Raw genomic sequence first — 13781 nt, forward strand, 5'->3', positions numbered from 1 at the left:
GGTTTTATTTTTAAAGAGGTGGGAGATTTCTTCCATTTCCTTCCATTCAAGATGATGAGAAACTCCACTGTCATGCATACCTGTGCTCAAGAAGCTGATCTAGGCTTGGGAAGGATAGATGTATATTTTCTCAAACTGCATCATTATCACCATCATCACATTTTCATAACCCCTATATTGTCATCACCCTCATCAATAATTACAGCTAGCACTTATCAAGTGTTTTTACTATGGTCCAGGCCCTGTCCTAAAGCCTACGTCATTTATGTAGAGCTCACTTAAAGATCACCATACCCTTTTGAGTTAAGCACTATTCATGTCTACCAAAGTTGGAGAAGGAGTACAGCATAGTAATTGGGCCATTAGTCACTAGAGTTAAACTTTAAAGTACAGTTCGTATGCTGATAACTTCCAAATTTATGTTCCCAGCTTTGATTTGTTTTCCAAATGCCAGGTGCCTATAAATACCTCTGCTTGGATGCCTAATAGAAACCTCAAAATCAACATGCTTGATCTTCTCTCCAAAGTCAAGTCTACCCACAATCTTCCCCGTCTCCACTGATAACACTGCCATCCTTCTAGTTACTCATAATCTCAGATGATCCTCGATTCCTCTCTTTCTCTCACAATCCTCATCCAGGATGCCAGGAAATACTATTGATTCTAACTTCAAAGTGTATTCAAAATCTTGTTTCCACGACTCCTATACAAACATCCCAGTCTGACATACATCACTTGTTAGGTGGATTACTGCAACACCCTCCAAACTTGTTATCCTGCTTCCCTTCTTGCACTTCTGTGGTCTATTCTCTAGAAAACAACCAGAGTGGTTCCCAGGGCTTAGGGAATTGGTGTGTGTGTATGAGATAGAAGAGTGTGGTTATGAAAGGTCAACACAAGGATTCTCGTCACAATGGAACCGTTCTGTGTCTTGACTGGGGTGGTGGACACATGAACTCACACATGTGGTAGAATTCCGTAGAACTAAATACACACAACACACACACACGTAAGTACAAGAAAAACTGGGGACATGTGAATAAGATAAATGGGTGGTATCAATGTCAATTTCCTTATTGTGTTATTACACTATAGTTTTGCAAGTTGTTACCATTAGGAGAAGAGGAAAACTGCAAAAAGTGTATAGGATTTCTCTGTATTGTTTATTTTTTCTTTTTTAATTGAGAGAACATGACTAGGCAAGTTGTTTTCTCTTCCAGTTTTATTGAGATATAATTGGCGTACAGCACTGTATATGTTTGAGGTGTACAGCATGATGATTTGACTTACATACATCATTAAATATTTACCAAAGTAAGTTTAGTGAGCATCCATCATCTCATGTAGATACAAAAGAAAAGAAAAAAATTCCTTCTGATGAGAACACTTAAGACTCACTTTCTTAACAACTTTCAAATACAACATGCAGCAATGTTAGTTATACTAATCATGTTCTACATTACAACCCTAGTACTTATTCATCTTATAACTGGAAGTTTGTATCTTTTGACCACCTTCATCTAATTCCCTCTCCTCACTATGACAACCACAAATCTGATCTCTTTTTCCATGAGTTTGTTTGTTTGTGAAGTATAATTGACTTACAATATTACGTTAGTTCCTGATACACAACATAGTGATTTGATATTTTTAAACATTACTAAATGATCACCGTGAATAGTCTAGTTACCATCTGTCATATACAAAGATATTACACCGTTATTGACTATATTCCTCGTGCTGTACATTTCATCCCCATGACTCATACTTGTGACTTTGCAACTGGAAGTGTGTACCTCTTCATTTCTCTCAACTATTTCACTCATCCCCTTCTTCTCCTCTCTGGCTACCACTTAATTGTTCTCTGTACCTATGACTGTTTCTGTCTTGTTACGTTTGTTCATTTGTTTTGTTTTGTAGAGTACACAAATAAATGAGACTGTATGGTATTTTACTTTCTCTGTCTGACTTATTTCACTTAGCATAATACCCTCCAGGCCCTTTCGTGTCATTGCAAATGGCAAGATTTAATTCTTTTTTATGTCTGAACAATATTCCATTGTATATAAATACTACATCTTCTTTATCCGTTCACCTGTCAATGGACGTTTAGATTGCGTCCATATTTATTGTAAATAATGCTACAATGACCATAGGGGTGCATATATCTTTTCAAATTAGTGTTTTTGTTTTCCTCAGGAAAATATCCAGAAGTAGAGTGGCTGGATGGTATGGTAGTTCTATTTTTAATTTTGTGAGGAACCTCCATACTCCATACTTTCTATAGTGGATGCGCCAATTTACATTCCCATCAACAGTGTACAAAATTGCCTTTTCTCTACATCCTCACCAACACTTATTATTGATATTTGTTGTCTTTTTGATGATGGCCGTTCTGACAGGTGTGAGGTGATAACACAGGTTGAGGTTCTTAGTTTGCATTTCTCTGATAATTAGTGATGTTGAGCATCTTTTCATGTGTCTGTTGGCCATCTGTATGTTTGCTTTAGAAAAATGTCTATTCAGGTCTCCTGCTCATTTTTTAATTGATTGTCTTTTTTTTTTTTTTTTTAACTTTTGGGTTTATTTATTTATTTATTTATGGCTGTGTTGGGTCTTCGTTTCTGTGCGAGGGCTTTCTCTAGTTGCGGCAAGTGGGAGCCACTCCTCATCGCGGTGCGCGGGCCTCTCACTGTTGTGGCCTCTCTTGTTGCGGAGCACAGGCTCCAGACGCACAGGCTCAGTAGTTGTGGTGCGCGGGCCTGGTTGCTCCGCGGCACGTGGGATCTTCCCAGACCAGGGCTCGAACCCGTGTCCCCTGCATTGGCAGGCAGATTCTCAACCACTGCGCCACCAGGGAAGCCCGATTGTTTGTCTTTTTGAGGTTGAGTTGTATGAGTCTTTGTACATTTTGGATATTAACCTCTTATTAGATATATCATTTGCAAATATCTTTTCCCATTCAGTATTCTGTTGGGCCATTCCATTTCTAGAACCTCTGAGGGATAGGCTGAGGTTTTAGTTGAAACTGCATCTTAGCTCAGTTCCTTCCTCTGTCCATTCCTGCTTTCCTCAGTGTCTTCCAAGTGGTTTTTCCTAAAAGTATTCTCCTATAAACCATCTGCAAAAAAAAAAAAAAAAAAATCGTCTCAAAGTCTGTTTGCTAGGGCGCTGAGTGTAAGTCATACTATAAATACTCAGCACGATTCTAGGTGCTTATCTCTAGACTGTAGGAAAACTTTACAACAACAAAAGACCTCAGTCTTGGACTATGCGAAAAAGTCCAAAAATCTTTTTTTAATTTTCATGGGTTGCCACTTACACTCTTGGAGTCATTCAAAAGGAGCAGCAGAGGCCCAGGTGGCAAGGGCGGCTGCAACGAGCATGTCCATTGTGCAAGTGACAGTGGAAATGGTGACCACAAGAAACGTCAGCAAGAGCAAAGCAATGGAAGTGACGGTAACATGACAGCTGCAACAGAGCAAGAGAACAGCTTCAGAGGTAGCCTGGGGGGTGTCTCCAGCTTACAGGGCAGCATCACACCTCCTCGTGGAAGAAAGGGACTTGGACAGGCACTGCAGACACTAGGTGTGCAGTAAGAAGAGGAGTTAGTGAAAAATAGAGGGAGTTGGTGTTCTAGCGGTCATGTTCATGAGGGTTCACCAAGATGCTCATTATTATTGACTTGTGGATTTACTGTTAGAGTCTGGGACAACGTGTGTGACTGACATTTGTGAAATAGTCTGATCTGCCTCGCTCCCCTTATGTATTCTGCCCACCATGGTTACCACGCAGAGGAAGGTGACCCTGCTTCATAAGGTATATCTACTCAGATGAGGGGGATAATGAGCTGAGGTGAGCCAGTCACAATTTCTTCCTCGGTGTCTTTACAATAAACTGTTCAAGTTAAATTAGCTCTACATTGCTTTCTCTAACTGGAATCCAAAGGAGTTCTGATAATGTGTCGGGTCAGGGATACAGAAGGAACGCAGTATTCGTGGAGCATTACTGCGTGCCAGGCCTTCAAAAAACTAAACTTATCAGCTGATTATAGTCTAAGATAAAAGCAAGACACTTGGGCTTCCCTGGTGGCGCAGTGGTTGAGAACCTGCCTGCCAATGCAGGGGACACGGGTTCGAGCCCTGGTCTGGGAGGATCCCACATGCGGCGGAGCGACTGGGCCCGTGAGCCACAATTGCTGAGCCTGCGCGTCTGGAGCCTGTGCTCCGCAACAAGAGAGGCCGCGATAGTGAGAGGCCCGCGCACCGCGATGGAGAGTGGCCCCCGCTTGCCGCAACTGGAGAAAGCCCTCGCACAGAAACGAAGACCCAACACAGCCAAAAATATAAATAAATAAATAAATAAATAAAACAAAAAACCACCGGAAAAGAAGAAAAAAAAAAAAAAAAAGCAAGACACTTAATACTGAAAATATTCATATTTGGAAGCTATGGTAAATGGACATTAATAAATCATTCCAGTTCAGATCAATTCAATTTGGTTACTAAGGGAAGTAAACTTTCCAGATTGTCATCCTCACCACTAGGTTCACTTCAAACCTTCAACAAAGCTCTTTAGTGGGCTTTATTTGTGATCCAAATGAGTGATTTTAAATACCCACCCTTCAAACTTTTCAGGATTGAAATATATTTTTAGCTTTTTGTAAAGTCAGACCTTGAGTCACAGTTTAGTAGTCAGTCAGTACTGTTGAAGAGCTCTGTCCAGATTTAGCCAAAAGATATTCACGTGACCTAAGCTGGACCAGTCAGAATCTCCCTTGGGAGCATTTGAATTTCGAGTGCAGAGCACCACTAAGACAGAAACAGGGCTGATGGCCACTCCTTGGGGGAGGAGGGTCTGGGAAAGAGTAGGAATCAGGATGAGAATTCTCCTTTTATTATCCAGAGCTACTATGTCTCTACCCTTGTCTTTGCCTGGTTCTCTGGTTTTTCATCATGAGTAACTTCAGTACATTCCTATTCTGCTTTAATTAGCTGGTCTAGTTCTGTGTATTTGAGAAAAGGATTATTTAAAGACGAGGAAATCTTATAATTCTTATAATTCATCTTATAATTCACATCTTTAGCCCCAAAGCTATGCTTTGCACTGTTCTAATCCTGGATGCATCAGTCTTTTATATTCTCGAAACTACATATTGTTAGATATACAGACATCTTCGCAGTCCGATAATCAAAGTAACATGAATGGATTCTATTATTTTAATACCTTGCAAAAATGTATGTATAGAGGTATGATTTCACTTAATGTTGTTAATATTTATACAAGAAAACAATTGTAAAGAGGTTATTAGAGATTGAAAAAGATTTGAAGAGAATCAATTTGTTTTGAACTCTGCCTTCATGTGCTATTGGACTTTGATGAAATTTCTTGCACTTCTGAGTCCCAATTCCCTCATCTATGAAATAGGGTTATTAATACATCATTTATAGACTTGTTTAGTGTTAAATTAAACCGTGTATTCAAACTGCTTGTCATTTGGTAGGAACTCAACCATAGTAACTTGTTACATACTAACTGTAATAAATAACAAGATCAATTATTCGCTCACTTGATCAACAAATACAAATTCCTCAGGCAATAAGCATCGCATGTTGGTAACACATGTTTACAAAGATGAGTAAGATATTGTCCTCTTCCTTGTGCAGATCACAGCCTATTAGAGAGAGGAAAAGATAGACTTATAAACAGTTAATTTAGTATATAAGGGCATTATTACTGAAAAATATGTGTATTTTGGAAATAAAGGATTGAGTCACCAACTCATATTTTGTGACTGTAAGAAGGGCTTCTCAGAGGAGGTTGTGATTTCAGCTGGAGCTTGTAGGATGATGAGACAAAGTGAGTAAAGTTTAAAATTAACCAAGTACTTTGAGAGATTGGGATTGACATATATACACTAATATGTATAAAACAGATAACTAATAAGAACCTGCTATATATAAAAAAATTAATAAATTAAATTAAATTTAAAAAAATTAATCAAGTACATGGATAGGAACTAGTTGAATTGATTATCTAGTAATTTTTATTCCACTGTACCATTCACATCTGTCAACTTAGTTTAAGCAAGAAAAAAATAGTAATAATTTTATCAGTAGGTTTAGAGTAAAAAAAGAAAAAAGTCCAAATGATAGATGAAAAGAGAAGGTGAGGCTAAAACTGTAAGGGCTCATATTTATTAGATTCCAAAAGTTCAGCTGGGTTAGAAAAACTCTAAAGAAAAATTTCCCTGTTTACATACAGATTCTCACCCAGTCATAGTTCTGTAGACTGCCTGTTATCTGGTCTATGAAGGAAATGACTTAAACATGGAAAGGAAAGATAGATAAGACCTATGGCATCATTGGATTTGTCTCTTGCCAAATAGTATCATTCCCATGTAGACGCTTTCTTAATTGGACTTTGTCCAGGTTGGGCTTCCATCCATGCAGTGGGATATTAGCTCTGTGTGCCTAGAAATAATGCTCTGAACAATTTGGAAGGTTGCCACCTAATGGGGTCACAGCAACATAAGAAGCTTCAGCCATGGTCCTGGAAGATCAATGGAAGCTTTCAGCCCTCTTTACACTCCCTAATATCTAGTTATGTTTCTTCCCCCCAAAATTTCCTGAGGGAAGACTTACTGTCCCCAAATCACCAACCATTGCCTAGATTCTTGGCTATACTGGGTGAGACTACTCCTGGGTGGGGCTAAAAATTAGGCAAGTAATAAAATATTAGGCCTCTTGGAGGAGGTGACCTAAATGACAGGAAGAGACCAACCATGCCAAGTTCATAGAGAAGAGTCCCTTAGGCAAAATAAAGAGCAACAGGTAATGATCCTGAAGTGGGAACAGGCTTGTCTTGGCTGGGAAACAGAAAGACTGCCAGTGTGTAGTGTTAAGGAAAAAAGAAGTTCAACAGGAAGTCATGGAAACAGACAGAAGGCAGATCGTGTAGGACCTTGTGGAGAAGGGCGTCCTGAGATAGAAGACATTTGAAGGCTTCTAAGCACGTGAGTGACACGCTCTCACAGTGGCTGTTTCCTGGAGAAATACAGAGGAACAAGTGCGGAAGAAAGATAGATAGATAGGTGTCTCTGGCAATAGACACAGGATGATGGCAGTGTAGCTAGGGTGGTAGCAATGAGGATGAAGACAAGTGTCCACAATGACTCAGGCCCTAATCTGACCTGTGCCATGGGAAAATCTGAATGTCTCCTTCCAATGCTCAGAGCTAACAACGAGAACTCAAATCGGAAGAATTTCTCTGAATTTCTGACATCCTATGAGGTTTGTAGAGGGAAGTTCTTAGGCTTTTATAAACGAAGAAATTGGGGTGTCCACTCACAGTCAACCAGAACACGGACAGTGGTGCCAGGACTCAAATCCATCGGATGACAATGCCATACTCTTCCTACTGGCCCACTGACCACACTTTAGATGTTCCGAAGCATTTATTTTGTCTGATGCAGAATTGTCTGTACTGAGTTCTTCTGGAGGTCAGAACAGACAGTTATAGCAGTTGTCCTGCTTTGCGTCTAAAGGAGAAGAAGGCCACCTATTTCTAGAGAAAATCTTAAGGCTGTAGCGAAGCCCCAAATTGGGTGAATTAAAATGCATTTTTGAGAAGTAAAAGTCCTTGGTACTTAAGTAAATATTCCAGGCCTGGTCCAGTAGTTTGCTGAGTAAAGTGATTTTAGGATAGAAGTAAGGAACAAAGGAAGGGGAAAAGAAGGAACATTAAGGAAGTTAGTTGTTTAAGAAGGAGGGGAGAAGAAAAGAAAACTTTATTGAACCCCTATTATGTGGCAAGTATTTTCCCTAGGTACTTTTCATATACTGTCTTGATTACACAATAACTGAGAGGTGAAAGTCATTAGGTCCAAACTTTTTCTGGCCTCATGTTCTTTCAAAGTGGGTAATACGGCAACAATTCGTTTGGGGGGGCAAGAATTTTAGAATATCCATTTTTGACATGTTATTATATCTTTTATTAGTGCTAAAAATTTCAGATACTGTGATGACTATTCAGGGTGACTTTTTGTTTAAAATCGAAATATCAAAAACTCATAAGCCTGAGAGCTTATAATTTACAACTCCTTTTGGTGGGAATGGATTCAAGTACAGTCTCAATATGTCCAGTTTAAGAGTAGAGTAGCTGCCTGGAAATTGCATATTTGAGGTTTTCTGCATTATAAAGCGAGCCCGAAACACCTAGGTAAAAGAGAACAAAAGGCTAGATCCAGGGTTTACAGACAACTGTGAAGCCTTGACCAAGGTGCTAAAACCAACCGAATTGCAGTTTACTCCTTTGCGATAAGGATCCTGGACTCTCTCCACTCTCCTTCTTTCTTAATACCTTGCTTCAGTCCCGCAAAGATTTGAGGAAGCTGACTTGCACTAAATGAACTTGAAGTTTTCTTTCTACACTAATTCTGCTAATAGCTTCCTAAAACTGGCCAATCAGCTTTGATTCCAAAAGATCCTTCTTCCAGGATTTGTAACTCTTTAAAGCTTTCACCTATGGTTCGTTTTGCTTGTTTTGCTTTTTAATTAAAGAGACATTTCGGGCTTCCCTGGTGGCGCAGTGGTTGAGAATCTGCCTCCCAATGCAGGGGACACGGGTTCGAGCCCTGGTCTGGGAAGACCCCACATGCCGCGGAGCAGCTAGGCCCGTGAGCCACAATTACTGAGCCTGCGCGTCTGGAGCCTGTGCTCCGCAACAAGAGAGGCCACGATAATGAGAGGCCCGCGCACCGCGATGAAGAGTGGCCCCCACTTGCTGCAACTGGAGAAAGCCCTCGCACAGAAACGAAGACCCAACACAGCCATAAATAAATAAATAAATAAATAAAAAACTAGTAAATTGGCCACATAAGATCTTAAAAAAAAAAAAAAGAGACATATCATGCGTTATCTGGAGACACAGGGTGTCTAGTTATATGACATACTGTTATTGCCTCTGTTCTTCTGAGAGTGAACATGCATACTATGATTTTATCCTGATTTAGTTAAATTTTATTGCATTTGATTTTATGACTCAACAATCAACTCAATCCAAGACAGAGAAGAAAATGCAATCTTTCCCTTCGTTTATACAGCAATTGTGCCTCTTTTGAGTCATTGCTGTCATACACTGCCAAAGTTGTTTCAGAGATCAGGCTCACCCACTCACTGTACTTTTTCCCAACATATCAGGATTAAACTCCTTGCTGCCCTGAAGAGCAGAGCTAAAATAAGTCACTTAGGCTTGTCTTAGCTACAGGGTGGAGAGCTTTCTGACAGCAAATGGGTAAACCAAACTCTTCTGAGAAGACCCTGTTTCTATAGCTCAGGGGGGGAGACAAAAGATCCTGCGAGCTCCTCCCTCTTTCCCCGTGGTCTTCACATCTGGAGCTGATTACTCAAGTTATAAGCAGGTTAAGCTCTGAGTGTTGTTTCTTGATCAGGAGTGAAAACAAATCCAACTTGTGGTGTCAGACATGATATACCAGCATTGTCTAAACTATGTACTGCAGGGTAGTAGTGTTAATCCAGATATTAACCAACATCCTTGTGGAAAGGATACCATAGCTATCAAAGTGTAAATATTTCTGTATATAAAGGGCCTGTCTTGCTGATTCGTAAAGCTCATCAGCAGGCTGAAGGTTTGTGAGAATTTCTTCAGTGAAGAAACTTGATATCCTCAGTGTTTCCTAAACACGCCTAAGGATAACACCCTTTTATTTCATGGAAGATCTCTCATCATCTCAGGGCACTGGAAAAGCAAGCACTTACTCCATTAAGAGTTTTCCTTCTAAGCACGGAGCCTGGTATATAGTAAACTCCTAATAAATATTTGTAGAAAATCAAATAAGTACATGAATGAGTGAAATCCTATAAAGTGAGGATATTTATTTATATGCTCACACTTGTGCTGTCCATAACTTTTTTTCTGATAGAAACACATTTAACATCGCCTAACCCATGTTTATTGAGTTCCTGCTAGCTAAGTGGCTCTATGCTAGGAGTTGAGGACTGCAGAATTTAGAACAACAATATCACATGTGGACGGGAGATAGTAAGTATATGGTGTTATGGAATATAGGTGGCAGGGGTGCAGGGAAGATTTCAGGAGAAGGCGGTATCTGAGTTGAGTCGTAAACAACAAATGAGAGTTAGCCATGGAAAGAGGTGACTCCACAAATATATCTGATGTTCATGTATAGGAAAGTCCTCACGTGTGCCGTATTTAAGCAACTATTAATCATATATTAATACACATATATATTTTGTGTTTTGAAGACAAAACTTATTATCAGAAATGCTTTTTTTCAATAGCAGGACTAGCTTTATATTCTAGAAAAACAGGTAACATACGAACAAGTGTCAAAAATACTTATCCAATTTGTATCACGGAAAACATGAAGCACAAACCAAAATAGGAAATGCAACATTTAACATTTAACTTATTAAGTTAAGAATATGATTTTTGTCTGCGTTTGTGAATCCTCATTATAGGAATTCTAGTGAATTGTCATGTCACCTTTCTCACGACTGAAAAAGAGCCTCCAACCATAAATGTTCCTTTCCTTAAACTGATGAAACTCCACCATCTCTATCTCTCTTTCTGCCATAAGTTATAACTCTATCTGGGGATAAAGGGATTCTTTATAAATGAAAAGCTTGGAGCTTGATTTTTTTTTAATAGAAATCTGACTCTGGCTCTTTCTTAAGCTGTACTGGGAGTTTCATTCCCTCACCCGTTTATTCAGTCCACAAGTTTTTATTGAGTTGCTACCACATGACAAGCTATCCTAAGCTCAGAGGATGGGATATTTATACAACCTCACACAGTTCCTTCTTCCATTGAGTTTATCCTATAACGAGAGAGACAGATATCAAGCAAGGAATCATAGAGGTGGAAATTAAAAATAAGCACGATGACTTTCAATAGGAGAATATACTAGAGAAACAATCATGGAAGGAGTGCCTGAGAAAATAATGACTAAAGTGAGGCTAAAGGATAGGCTGAGTTAATTTGGGAAATTCCCTAGCGGTCCAGCAGTTAGGACTCCGTGCGACCACTGCAGGAGGCCTGGATTGGACCCTGGTTGTGGAATTAGGATCCCATCAGCCTCATGGCCAAAAACAAACAAACAAAAAAAAGAGTTAATTAAACAAAGGTAATAGTGGGAAAGAAGTTTGCTTGGGAAGAAGTTTTGGAAATGCCCACAGAAGGGTAGGAGCATGGCTTGACGGAGAAATTCAAAGAATTCCTTGAAGGCAGGCATAATCTCTTATTTTTGAAATCCCAGCAAAGCCTGGCACATAATCACACTCAAAATCTGTTTGTGGAATGAATGTCTTAACTTGGTAGACAATGACAAGGTAACTCTCTTTCTTGTGACAGAGGTATCAGCTCACTGCCCAAATCTAAAAGAAAGTTCAGCCTTCATATCACAAAGCATTTTCTGTAAGCAAAGTATGAAAAATGCCACAGATTTTCCTTAAAGAAAATTCATTACTTGAGTCCATCCTTTCTTCCTTCTTCTTTCATGCATTCATCTGCTTAGTCACCAAATTGTATTGCATACCTAACTCTACTGGTCACCATGTAGGATTCAAAAATGATGAAAATGCAACGTCAGCTTCAAAAACATTTAGTGTACCAGGATATTATCATGTGCACTGATATTCATAACATAATACAGAAGAAAAAACCAGAGCTGCAAGGCAGAGATAGAATGAAGTATTATGAGAGTGAAGAGGCGTGAGAGATCACTTTAAGTTGAGATATTTGGGGAAGAAAATGGTAGTAGAATTATACCTTGAATGAAGGATATAGAAGAATTTTGACAAGTAGATATGGGGAGTGGGAGGGGAAAAGCCATTTCAGGTTGAGAACAAAATGGGTGGAGAAAAAGGGCAAAGTGTGTGCAAGAGGAAGCAAAAAAAAAAAAAAAAAAATCTGGTTTGTGTTTTTAACATAGTTCTTCACAGTACCAGCTACAAGGCAAGGTGGGCCATGTCAAAAGTCAAACTGGAAAATTGAAGCTCTGGATTAGCCAGGTTAAGTGTACCTGGTGCAACAATTTTTATGCGCCAGTTCTTGACATTAAACCTTGATATAAATTCTACATTGTAAACATATTTATGTAGGCCAAGAGCAGGAGAGATGAAAAAATTATCTGTGTAATTCAGAAAAAAACTCCTCCCTAGAAAGTAAAAGAGGACAATTAGAGCTGAATCTGCCAATTTTTAATCTATATTCTTTATATTTATTATAATTTAGCCAGCTCAACCATGTAAAGCTCATACTAACATGTAAAGTGAACTGGAAAGCTGAAAAAAAAGGCAGGAAAAATATGTTCAATTCATAGACAGGATTAGGTAAATTCAGATCACAGAACAAAATGATGTACTGAATTGTATTTATCCAAATTATACAAATGAATTTTTTTCACTTTCCAGGTTACCTAGCTTGGGAAAACACTGCCAGAATCCCCCCAAATTATTCCTTTTTGATATTAATATGTCATCCAGTGCTGGATGCCTAGTGTTTTCTTTCAAGGACTAGCATTCCTTCTTTTTAATCTTATGAAAAAATTGTACTTTTCTACTCCCTGGACTTGCTTCTCAATGATTTCTTGTTTGTACACAAAAGTATGTATTCTACTCCCGAAGCGTGACAGGCTTTTTGGCCTTTTCTAGAAGAAATGAAAAAAAGTTAAAATATTGAAAATTTAAGCAGTTTTTCAAAGAAATAAACTACAAATTTTTAAAAGATAGAGAGAGAGAAAACATTTTATTCTTTCTATAATGAGCAGCATCAATCAAGTTCCACATTCTGGGTAGGATTTTTAAGTATGATTTTTTTTCATAATGTATTTTATTTTTTAAAAAGGAAGCACAGGTGTATTTTGAGAGAGAAGTAAAATATAGAAAATGCAAAATTTGTTTTAACAATTGGTATAAAATACTTTGAAACAGTGTAATTATTTAAAAATACAGCATAGCCAACAGCCTGTAAATTTCTTTTGGCATTTCATTTGGTAAAGTTAAGTAGGAAGTCTTTCTTACATAAAAACTAGCTTTCAACACAGTCCATAAGTTAGATTGTATATGTTTTTTGTTTTTTGTTTTTTTAATTTTTATTTTATATTGGAGCGTAGTTGATTCACAATGTTGTGTCAGCTTCTGGTGTACAGCAAAGTGATTCAATTATACATACACATGTGTTTATTCTTTTTCAAATTCTTTTCCCATTTAGGTTATCACAGAATATTGAGCAGCATTTCCTGTGCTATACAGTAGGTCCTTGTTGGTTATCTATTTTATTTTTGATATTGCTACTTTTTTAAAAATTTATTTATTTTATTTATTTTATTTTTTGTTGCATTGGGTATTTGTTGCTGAGCGCGGGCTTTAGTTGAAGCAAGTGGGGGCTCCTCTTCGTTGCGATGCGTGGACTTCTCTTTGTGGTAACTTCTCTTGTTGTGAAGCATGGGCTCTAGGCACACGGGCTTCAGTAGTTGTGGCACGCAGGCTCAGTAGTTGTGGCTCGCGGGCTCTAGAGCGCAGGCTCAGTACTCGTGGCGCACGGGCTTAGTTGCTCCACGGCATGTGGGATCTTCCGGGACCAGGGATCTACTCCGTGTCCCCTGCATTGGCAGGCGGATTCTTAACCACCGCGCCTCCAGGGAAAGTCCATCTATTTTAAATATAGAGGTTGTATATGTTGAAAGAACTTTTCCTTGAGTTTCCAAAATCCTTTTCTTCCATGATAACCCACATAAA

The sequence above is a fragment of the Eschrichtius robustus genome, chromosome 17 (genome assembly GCF_028021215.1).
Source record: "Eschrichtius robustus isolate mEscRob2 chromosome 17, mEscRob2.pri, whole genome shotgun sequence".
Lineage (NCBI taxonomy): Eukaryota > Metazoa > Chordata > Mammalia > Artiodactyla > Eschrichtiidae > Eschrichtius > Eschrichtius robustus.